Source organism: Zeugodacus cucurbitae, chromosome 5 (genome assembly GCF_028554725.1).
Source record: "Zeugodacus cucurbitae isolate PBARC_wt_2022May chromosome 5, idZeuCucr1.2, whole genome shotgun sequence".
Lineage (NCBI taxonomy): Eukaryota > Metazoa > Arthropoda > Insecta > Diptera > Tephritidae > Zeugodacus > Zeugodacus cucurbitae.
In genome coordinates this window covers 52,298,299-52,310,144 of record NC_071670.1, presented here as the reverse complement: position 1 = coordinate 52,310,144, position 11,846 = coordinate 52,298,299, and the positions used below count along the sequence as shown (strand labels likewise).

The 11,846-nt window shown below is 31.0% G+C and overlaps 1 long non-coding RNA gene across 1 annotated transcript; it reads right to left on the bottom strand.

Moving 5' to 3' along the window:
- Nucleotides 1-7,491: 7,491 nt before the first annotated feature.
- On the bottom strand, nucleotides 7,492-10,451 carry LOC128922114 (uncharacterized). Its single transcript, XR_008471403.1, has 4 exons — nucleotides 10,349-10,451; nucleotides 10,207-10,277; nucleotides 9,852-9,906; nucleotides 7,492-8,300 (listed from the first exon to the last, which is right to left on the bottom strand). It is a non-coding gene; the product is annotated as an uncharacterized LOC128922114 (long non-coding RNA).
- Nucleotides 10,452-11,846: the final 1,395 nt, after the last annotated feature.

Here is an 11,846-nt window from a genome sequence, read left to right as displayed (position 1 = left end):
GTACTTTATACTCGTACACGAAGTGGGTGGCCGTGATGTGTGAAGTTGATGTATAGCGAATTTTTTGTTGCATGAAAAAATGCAAACAACCAAATAAAAATAAAAAAGAAACAACTAAAATAGTGAATAAACTCGGCTTTGTAAATTCCAAATATGTTGAAAGCAGCTGATGTAGCAAAACAATATCCACAGTACGAGCCGACAAGGAAGGCGGTGGGAGATAACGTGCAAATTGTGCAAAAAATAGTAAGAAAATGTAAAAAAAAAAATTGTAAAACAATTAAAGTATAAATTTGTTTGAAGGTGCGTGTACTTTCATTGGACCAAACAGACCGTAAACAGAAACGTTCATCACGAGCTCTTTTGTTAGGTTTGTGCGTACATACATACATACATTCATACCTGGTATACGAGTATATGAATATGCAATAAAATGCAACTTACGGGTACACAGTTTTTTTAAGACGAGTGTGTACAAATGTTACTTTGTATGCAATTAACTTAAAAGTTTGAAAATGCGAAACGTTAACGTTTCAATTGGCAATGAAATTTATTAGCACTTTTTTTGGGTAAAATTTATTGTTTTCTACTACCATTTGAAATTAATACGTTTTCTCTATGTTTTTATAGCAATTAACTTAAACTAATTGAATTAAATTTGTTCGCAATTAACAAAGGATTTTTAATAATCATAAAAATAAAGTAATTACATTTTTATATTAATTTACAACAAAAGAGTTTTTCACCAAATTGTAATACGCTTAATTTTGTATTTTGCAAGGCATGGGCTTCTTTTGAAATAATCTTATTGAAATAATTAAATCTTTTTTTATGAGCAAAGAGATAAAACGCTATACACTCCGATAAAGAACAAGCAACCCTGAGTAATTTAAGGGGTTAGGTGGGTGTCAGACTCTGAAGATTAAGTATTTTTGGAATCACCATAATCCACAAAAAAACTTCGAGTTAGAGAGACATTGAGTTATAGAATTTTCTTTAAAACATACAATTTTTCAAAAAGCTATAAAAATAGATTTATGCACTGTTTTATTTAGTTACTTCGCAAAAGTTTTTATGGACATACGATAAAAGATGTTTTCTGTAATTTTGTTTGTGGCAGTTTGCTATTATTGGCTCTTGACGTCTATATCCCATGCCTTTGTTAGATGATTTATGCAATCCATAAATCCTATATAGAGGGACTCTTTTAAAATTCTGTCTCGATAGTAAAATTTTAAATTTTGTATTATGCCTTTGTCGAAAAGTTCGATTTATGAAACGAAATTTGTATGAAAGTTGCCTTCTATTGCCACTTCAAGAGTTCGAGTGATAGAAATTCGAGTTAGGAAAAGAAATTTGGCTTCTAAATGCTATTGCCACTCCAAAAGTTCCGAGTTATGGAGATCTTCGAGTTATAGAAGTTCGAGTTATGGAAGTTCCACTGTATATGCAATCAAATACATATGTATTTCGTTTAAACAATTCAGTATATCAAAGAAATATAATTAAGCAGTTTTTAGTTAAATTCTTATTTAAAAATTTCGAAAACTGATCTCCCTTGTAGTCTAAAAAAATGCTCTTGCCGTGGACAGCTTAACTCATTATTGGTTCATCTAAAATCAATGAAGTAAAAATATTTCGGTAGTACTTGTTATAATAACAGGATAAATCTAGTTATTGAACGTAGAAAAAAAATAAATATAAAATAAAATCTATAACTAGAATAAAATTATTTCAAAGATGTGTGCAAAATTTTAACAAAATCTCTTAAACTATTTTTCGAGATATCGTCTCCATCGACTTAAAAAATTCAGTTTTGAGATAACGCGTTTAAAGTTTTAAATTGAAACTGACGTGGCCTGATGGGCAGAGCAAACCAGAGCTCTCTTAGCATTGTTGTTGTTGTAAAAAAAATTGTTTCTTAAAATTTCAAATTTTGAAACCCCATAAAGTTTCCTGAAATTTCAAAGTTTACCATTTTGTAGCTGAAACGATCGCAAAACGATTAGTGGTTTTTTGTGAAATTAAATGCATTGTTTAAAGAATCAACACAATTGTTTAACAACTTAAAAACTAGCGATTAATGGACGAGAGATGGAGCGATTTTGTGAAAAATCATTTCTTTTGTCAATCGATGCTGTTAATAATACCTTAAACTTGATTATGAGTATCAATGAAGGTTTGTATGACCTAATACCTGACCTGATAGTTGTTCTTGAATTAGATATCTGAACCTTTCACTTTATTTTATAATAGTTTGGTTTCAGAGAAATTCATATATAGTAAACTATTTGTTCCATCTTGTATGGCTTTCATTCCGAGTCTCAATAAATGCTCACTTTTCTAAAAGAGTCTTTATAAAAAAGTTATTGTTGAATTCATAGGCAAGACTTTTTACTGGTCTGATAATAAAAGATAAAGTACACTAATATTTTTAGCTATAAATTATCAACTGAATTACCTATATAGTGCAGTTTCAATATTTTTTATGCTAATAACATAAATTTCTAGTTTACCAATTATTTTTACTTTACTTAGTTTTATATAATACTTACTTCAAATTTGAAATATGATAACTATGAGTAATTTACGAGTATATTTACTTTAAATTAAACATGTTCTGTTTTATCAACAAAATTAAAATCGATCTCCCTAAATAACCGCCCTAAACATAATCCCTCTTTTCCATCAGGCAGGCGAATGGCCTTTATATTTTCCAGTAATTTCTCTATCGCGACATGTAAAATTTAATAAGTTTTGGGGTAGGATTTAGCAAATAAAAGTTTTTGGTGAGGGATGATTTTTTTTTGGATAGCGTCACCCTCATTTAATTGAGGGTGGTTAAATTGTACACCCTTACATATATTTATGTATATATTTGCAAAATTTGGAGATACCTATTTTGATACAGGGTTGCCAATGCCAACTTGTAAATTAAATAATTTAGAACTATTTAATTCTTATTTTTATAAATCGAAGTGTAATTCGTACCGAGCGGCGAGTTAAAAGTGAAATTGTGGATCCACTATTCTATATGTTGTATATACAGTGGAACTTCCATAACTCGAACACTTGAATTGGTAATAGCGTTTAGAAGCCAAATTTCATACAAATTTCCTTCCCTAACTCGAAGTTCTCCATAACTCGAACTCTTGAAGAGGCAATAGAATGCAATTTTCATACAAATTACCTTCCATAAATCGAACTTTTTGGTCAGGACATAATACAAAATTTAAAATTTTATTATCGAGGCAGAATTTTAAAAGAGTTCCTCTATATCGTATGGAGATTAACAAAAAATATGGTATTACACTTATTGATTGCATAAATCATCTAACAAAGGCATGGGATATAGACGTCAAGAGCCAAAAATAGCAAACTGCAACAAACAAAATTTCATAATACATATTTTAACGCATGTACATAAAACTTTATGCAAAGTCAATAAATAAAACAGTGTATAAATCTATATTTTAAAGCCTTTTGAAAATTTATATGTTTAATGAAAATTCTATAACTCGAAGTTTTTTTGTGGATTATAGTGATTCGAGTTAGAGAAGTTCCACTGTATATATATACATGGCAACCCTATGCATTTTAAATGGGATTGTGAAAATAAGTTCAAACGCAGTGGGATTCATTTTAGTCAAAAGATACGTTACAAGTACACAAGTATATATTTATATAGAATCCCTTTGCACTATTTCGTGCTGCAAAGGTCAACTGAGTGATGAATAATGAAACAAGAGCCTTGGCTAACATTTAAAGCGTAGAATGAAAATAAAATAGGACTGACAATGAAATAGCCGACATGTGCAATAAAATTAATGCATAATTGATTGGGTGAGTTGAGAGAGTCAGTCCGTGTACAAGTTGGGGGGTGATGGGGTGCGTGACTTAGAATATTTAGAAAAATGGGTACTCGTACATACTATTGTATACAAAAATACAACATTTCGTTATGGCTTTTGTTAAATTTGCTGACTTCCTTTAATTTTTAGGGTCAGCTGTTGGACTGTTTTATACATTTGAGATATTGAACTAGTCATAGATTATATTTAAAAATATATGAATGTTTATATGTTGATTAGGCCCGTGTAGTTTTCTTTGCTTGCTTTCGTTGTCCCTAGATAGATAAGAGTATGTATGTATGTACATATGTAAATATTTATAACTCTTAAATTTTGATAACTGAATGCATGCATTGTTTATTTATTTTTAACTTTTTGTAACATATTGCATACCATTTAAATGCCACTGAATTTATTTTAGTAAGACGATAAGTTCGACAAACAAGCACATCCTTTGTATGTAGATAAATAAGAGAGTGTTATGTGTGCATTTGGTCAGCGATATCTAAATATTTTCCAATTCCGGGCGCGCAATCAGTTTTTTCGTTTTGGTTATTTTGCATAGTAAACAATTATAAAAAAAGAATTCCCCTTTTGAATATTTTAAAATGACCCACAATTAAGTTTATTATATTTATTAATTTTCAATGCAAATATATCTGTGGCAAAATGCTAAAACAGCTTAAGTCGATTTAAGTGATAAACTTCTTTAAGAATTGAATTTATTTTAAAACGGAACATAAAATAGGAAGCTCGTACTTCGAACTAAGGCTTAAAAAGTCTAACATTAATTTTCATTCTTGACCTATTTACTGGTTGAGGATACGCTTTCTAAAATCCCCTTTATATTGCCACTTTCCTAGACGTGAGTGCCTATTTAAATCTGCTTGTAATATTAAATTTGTATTAGGTGACGAAATAGTAAAAGTGGTAGCTTGTAATAGCAGAAAACTCAAGAATTGTATATTATTTATGTAGTAAATCATATTAAATATCTTGCCTACAAGATTTTATGTTTTTGGAAACTCTCTTTATCATTTTGTCGTGTTGATTTTAAAATATGACATTTAAATTGAATACCTAATATGATCAACAGAAGGAGAAAAGTCTCAAGGTTAATAACTAGGTCGGGTACATACAGATTTATTTTGGAGTAGATGTTTCTTGTTATAAAGTAGAATATTATTAAATAAATATTTTGTTTTCAAAATGAGAATAAGATTGTTTAGAGCACACATATGAGCTAAACCGGCATATGAAATAACCCGGCATAAATACGTATACAGTTTTTTTACTCTCGCAACAAAAGTTGCTAAGAGAGTATTATAGTTTTGTTCACATAACGGTTGTTTGTAAGTCCTAAAACTAAACGAGTTAGATATTGGGTTATATATATCAAAATGATCAGGGTAACGAGACGAGTCAAACTTCGAATGTCTGTATGTGCGTCCGTTCGTGTAACGGATATGTATGTATGTGATTGGCGTTGCAACCGTTTAGCCGGTTATAGCCGAATCGACGATAGTGCGCCACCTCTCTCTCTCCTTCGCAGTTCGGCGCCAGTTGGAGATCCCAAGTGTAACCAGGTCGCTCTCCACCTGGTCCCTCCAACGGAGTGGAGGCCTTCCCCTTCCTCGGCTTCCTCCGGCGGGTACTGCATCGAACACTTTCAGGGCTGGAGTGTTTTCGTCCATTCGGACAACATGACCTAGCCAGCGTAGCCGCTGTCTTTTTATTCGCTGAACTATGTCAATGTCGTCGAATAACTCGTACAGCTCATCGTTCCATCGTCTGCGGTATTCGCCGTTGCCAATGTTCTGAGGACCATAAATCTTGCGCAAAATTTTCCTCTCGAAAACTCCTAGTGTCGTCTCATCTGATGTTGACATCGTCCAAGCTTCTGCACCGTAAAGCAGGACGGGAATGATAAGCGACTTGTAGAGCTTGATTTTGGTTCGTCGAGAGAGGACTTTACTGTTCAATTGCCTACTCAGTCCAAAGTAGCACCTGTTGGCAAGAGTTATTCTGCGCTGGATTTCGAGGCTGACATTGTTCGTATTGTTGATGCTGGTTCCCAGGTAGACGAAATTATCTACGACCTCGAAGTTATGACTGTCAACAGTGACGTGGGAGCCAAGACGCGAATGCGCCGACTGTTTGTTTGATGACAGGAGATATTTCGTCTTGTCCTCATTCACCTCCAGACCCATTCGCTTCGCCTCCTTATCCATGCGGGAAAAAGCAGAACAAACGGCGCGGTTGTTGCTTCCGATGATATCAATATCATCGGCGTACGCCAGGAGCTGTACACTCTTGTAGAAGATTGTACCTTCTCGGTTTAGTTCTGCAGCTCTTATAATTTTCTCCAGCATCAGGTTAAAGAAGTCGCACGATAGTGAGTCACCTTGTCTGAAACCTCGTTTGGTATCGAACGGCTCGGAGAGGTCCTTCCCAACCATGACGGAGCTTTTGGTGTTGCTCAACGTCAACTTACACAGCCGTATTAGCTTTGCGGGGATACCAAATTCAGACATCGCGGCATAAAGGCAGCTCCTTTTCGTGCTGTCGAAAGCAGCTTTAAAATCGACAAAAAGGTGGTGTGTGTCGATCCTCTTTTCACGGGTCTTCTCCAAGATTTGGCGCATGGTGAATATCAGAAACACTAAATTTCACATAAGAAATGGCAGATGGAAGCTGCACTAAGATTTTTTTTACAAAATGGAAAATGGGTGTGCATTGCCCACTTATGGGTCAAAAACAATATCTCAGGAACTACTCGACCGATTCGAATGAAATTCGGTATATAATATTTTCTTGACACCCTGATGACACGTGTGGATGGATGAAATCAGTTCACAACCACGACAACTTCCCTTGTAACTCAATTTTGAACTCCATCTTATTCCTTTACTTTATAATATATACATAAGGAACCAATGAAGATAGCGAAATAAAACTTTACACAAATACTGTATATGATCTGTGGTGTCACTTGTGAAAATCGGAATTTGTCGAAATCGGATTATAACTTTTGAAGGCCTCGAGTCGAATATGAAGAACTCAGTGCCCATAGTAATTTTTCACCGAAAATTTCTCTCAGGTATCTTAATTTAATTCAGAGGAAATATTTTTCTGATTCTAATAGTGTGTCTCTCTAACAGAAATTGTTAAAATTGGGTCATAGCTTCCCCTAGCTTTCATATACCTCATTATAGGATTTTCAAATTAGGTCAAATTGTGTGTTATCTTAATAAAAATATATCAATAAATTGCGAAAGTATAAAATGTTCGGTTGCACTCGAACTTAGCCTTCCCTTACTTGTTTTAAATCTCAAAAGTCACAAGTATTTACACACACATACAAATAAATAAATTACTCATGGCAATATTCGATAATCGTACTTGAGGGTGTCGCCTGATTTCTGCTTTCCGAAGAAATACATTATTTTCAAGTTATCAGCTGGAAGACGGTATGGAAACAAAGTATGGTTTTATATAGGGTACATATGTGCCTGCATACATACATACATTTGTAGTGGTTTTAGTGTATATTGTGCGTATTTTCGTTGAAATTGAGGCAACGCCTTTACATTCACACTATTCGGTTTATTATTAAGAGTATTAATGGTATTGAGCGTGAGTATAAATATTTCTATATATACATATGTATGTAAAGCTCATAAGCTCATACATTCATATATGCTTATATATATATATGGTTAATTAGATTTTGCTGTGTGGCGTTGAACATTACCATAAAAGGAAATTCATTTTGGTTTACATAGCATTACTAATATGGGTATTAAAAAGCAATTCTTATCACACTTTCAATGAGTAATGAATAAAAAAATTACTACATTCCTTCTGATAAAGACAATATTTTAATCAACACGTCATAAAACTGAACAGTTTATTTGCCAGACATTGAAGTAAGTGAAATCATTTTGTTTGTTAGAATTTTAACTTAAAGTGCTAATACGAGGTCATTGATATGCACATATACTTATTATTATTTTACTATTATATCATTTCGTTATTGTAAAAATGCTTTATGTGCCATTAAATTACTGCTCTTGTGAAGTATGTGAAACTAATAATCAATTATGCACTCAAAATTTACGTAGATACTTATAAGTGCAATATGCACTTGAAAATTACTTTGAAATTCTTCAATTTTATTAGATTTCATTTAATTTTATTGCATTCATATGTGCATACTTTAAATGCATATTTATATGTATGCGTGTATTTACAAATGTGCGGCTTCCTTCCCTCATAATTTTGTTTTGAGTTTATATATTTGACGCTCCCGTTTTTACGACTTTCTTTCTTTGGCTGTCTGTCAAAAGGGTGATAAAATGCATCTGGGGTTGGAGACTTGATGAATCATCTGTGCATCGCATATTGTATGACTGCAAATGGTATGAGCTATGAATTACGATTGACTTCCTTCGGAAGTGACGTGACGATTGCATTATGAAAAATAAAATTATATAGATATATATACATATATATAAGTACTTGATTTATATATATATATATGTATATATATTTAAATTTTCTGTAACTGCATTCCGTTTCTACTTAAACTTAACTGATAAGCCCTTTCTAATTAAATTTAGCTTGGTTGTAAAATTTCAAATATAAACCTAGTTTATTCTTGTAAAGGAAAATCCGTAATTAGCGGATGTTTGATATGCGAACTATTACAATGAAAGCCATTATACAATGAAACTGCCAGTTTCGAAGTAAAATTGAATTGAATTACTTAAAAAATCTTTTATAACACTGTACAACACTCGGCTGGGTATTGGACCAAACTATTTTTTACCTGTATATTGAGTCGTAAGTAAAAAAAAATTGTTTTCTCCGATTTTCGAAGTTAGTCCCCAAAATCGAATTTGAATTTGAAGTTCGAAAAAAGGACTTTTTGAAAAAAAGTATTATTAATTACAGGATATAGCTACCAAAAATCCAAAATATAGATAAAATCTAAATTTTCTTCTTAATTCAATGGTATATACATTTTTTTTTCTAAAGCTTATATGACAGATGTTATAAGGTGTCCAGAACTTTTAAACTCCATTAAAAAAATTAGTTTGGTGCAATACCCAGAAAAAAAGTATATTTTGTCGTATAGTGTAATCATATAAAAATCATGTTCTATTTTTACATCGTTTACAGTTGTAGGTTGTTTTATATCCATACAATATTTATAATAAATAATAGTAAATAACGGTGAATTATAAAGCTAGTTTATATATTGTATTTAATAAATTCTAAATTTATATTATATATAATTTGAAAAAAAGATACTTTTGACGATAGTTCATATTAATTATAAGTGGTAAAAGAAAATTTGCCATGCCAATTTTAAACTCAGTTAAATAAACCCTAAAACTAGTAATTCACTAAACTTATAAGTTATATCCTTCGTGGAATCAAAACGGAAAAATAATAAAATTTAGTTTCTCTTCAGTCCAAAGTTTTAATTTGTTTCATATTTATGTATATATACATAAATCCATAAATTTTTATATTTTTATTAATTTAATTTTTTCAAGAAAATTTTAGTTTTATACTTTTTCACTGTTATTTCTTTCTTTTGAGAATTACTCGTAATATTCGATTCTCATATAGTAGTAAAATTAAACAAGATAATTGTTTATTTTATAATTTCATTGTACAACATTTACCCATAAACAAAAACAACAACATAAAGAAAAGAAGCCTAATATATCAAAATGTTTCAAATCAAGAGTTAAATTGGTCTATAGGCATATGGCTGTATAACCGTCCAGACAATCTACATACACATATTTGTAATTGATAACCCGCGTGAATTGTTTGTTATATCTTATCAAAAATAAAACTCTACTAATAAAGGTAACAAATCAAATAAAATAATTTCTGATTCAGTTAACCTTAACCCATATATGTAGTTATATCAGTTATATAGCTCTTGAGAATGTTATTCTTAAGAAATAGGTCCTATCATACCTTGATACTTTGTCCTAACGACGAATATACTAATACTCCGTCTGGCCTGTTTACTCTGAAATAGATTTTTAATAAGAATAATATTAATAATGAAATAATTAGGTATACTTGCAATATGATTTATTTTTTGTTATTTTAGTCATAGTCTTTTCCGTGTCGGCCATGAAACACAAATTCTGAGAATTGATTTCCGCCAAAGAAAAACTATATAACAAAGCACCTAGCCGTTATTCCGAAGCGATTTTAAAATCACTGCTGAATAACATAAAAAACATAATTCATAATAATAATAATAATATTTTTATCGTTATATTTTTATTATTTCAAATATAATAACAGCACTTGACTGATTTACCATTAAAGTGTGTACTCAAGAGTTCGTTCACATTTACGGATATCCATCACTCGGAAGTTGGTTTTATGTATCTATACTCGTACAATAATGAAATATAATATTCTTAAATACTTGCAACCAAAAAATTGACCTTTAAAACTACCTGTGTGCCAACATTATTTATTAAGGATTTAAAAATAAACATGACAACGGATGTTCGTTATAAATTATTTATGCAAGGCACATGCAATACTTCTAATTGAAATGTACGAGTATGATGTGGGAAGAAAAGAAAATGTAAAAAAATATGAAAAATTATATAAAAAGTAATTGTGTTTGTAAATGCACACATGCGTTTACATACTTATATGTACATATTTAAATAATAGTACAGTTGTGTATATAAAATTAGTAGTATCAATTTGTTTATTTGAAAGTTCGTTGGTAATTTTTTTTAACTACAATGTTTATATGTTATATAATATATAAAAAGTGCTTCTACTTTACCTGTACTTTCACCCGACAAGTGGAACGAAGAGCTTATTTACTTTTTGAAGAAGTTTGCTAACATCATAACTAAATTCATAGGCTTGCCTTGCTATAATTAATATTCTTTTTAGTTATTCTGTGGTCTGGATTGTTTTATTGTCCTACTCCATTGTATACTTATTTAATATGCTATAATAAACAAATAAAAGATATGGAATTTCGGAAAAAAGGCAAATAGTAAATAAAATGATGGTTAGGGATCTTATACTAGGTGTAACAGTATTTAGTAGTTTATTCCGAAAACTCAGCCGTTGGACCTCATCCCTATTGATGTCTCAAAAAAATATCTACTCTTGCCGTGAACAGCAAAAGTCTTTCTTGGTTCATCTAAAATCAATAAACCAAAAATATTTCGATAGTACATTTTAATCTAGTTGTTGAACAGAGCAAAAAAATATACATATGTATATTAAAATTTAAATTATTGACAGACATTGAAAAAAAAATTAATTTTTAAGGTCAAATTTTCGCCATGTGTTGGCTCGAAATATTAAGGCAGTAGTCTGCTTTACAGGCTTCAAAAAATCGATTTTTTGTTTTGTTTTAAATCTCTTCCAAAACTATCCAAGAATATGTCTTTAAAATTCCAGAGGCCAATTCGACATATTTTCGAAGCTAGAACAGTTTTAGTGGCCGAGCGTCGAGCAGGTGCGAATGCTCAGGCAGACCTTTAAAGTGCGTTTCTCGAGTTTTCATTTTCACAAGTGTTAGAAAACGGTGCCGGCGATAGCAAAAAGAATATATGTCCGATCGAAAAAAAAAACAAAGTGATCGAGCTTCAGTATTCAATTATCTTCTATTTAAACTAAAAAAAGTTGGACAAAAGTGTTATTTAAACTACTTGTTTTGCAACTTAAAGTCAATTTTTTTTTTCTTAAAAAAAGTGATTTTTTTTCAAACTTCGAAAAAATTTGGAATTTTATAACTTCTTCGGTATTTGTTTAGTTCATAAAAAAAAGAAACTTATAAAAATTAAAAAAAAAAATTAATTCGACTGTTTTAGATGCATCGCACGACCTCCATCACCTGCATCGATTTACAAGTGCAGACTCCAGGCGCTCCAGAAAAATACTTACAACGTTGAAAAAATTTCAATATTTTTTATAATAAAT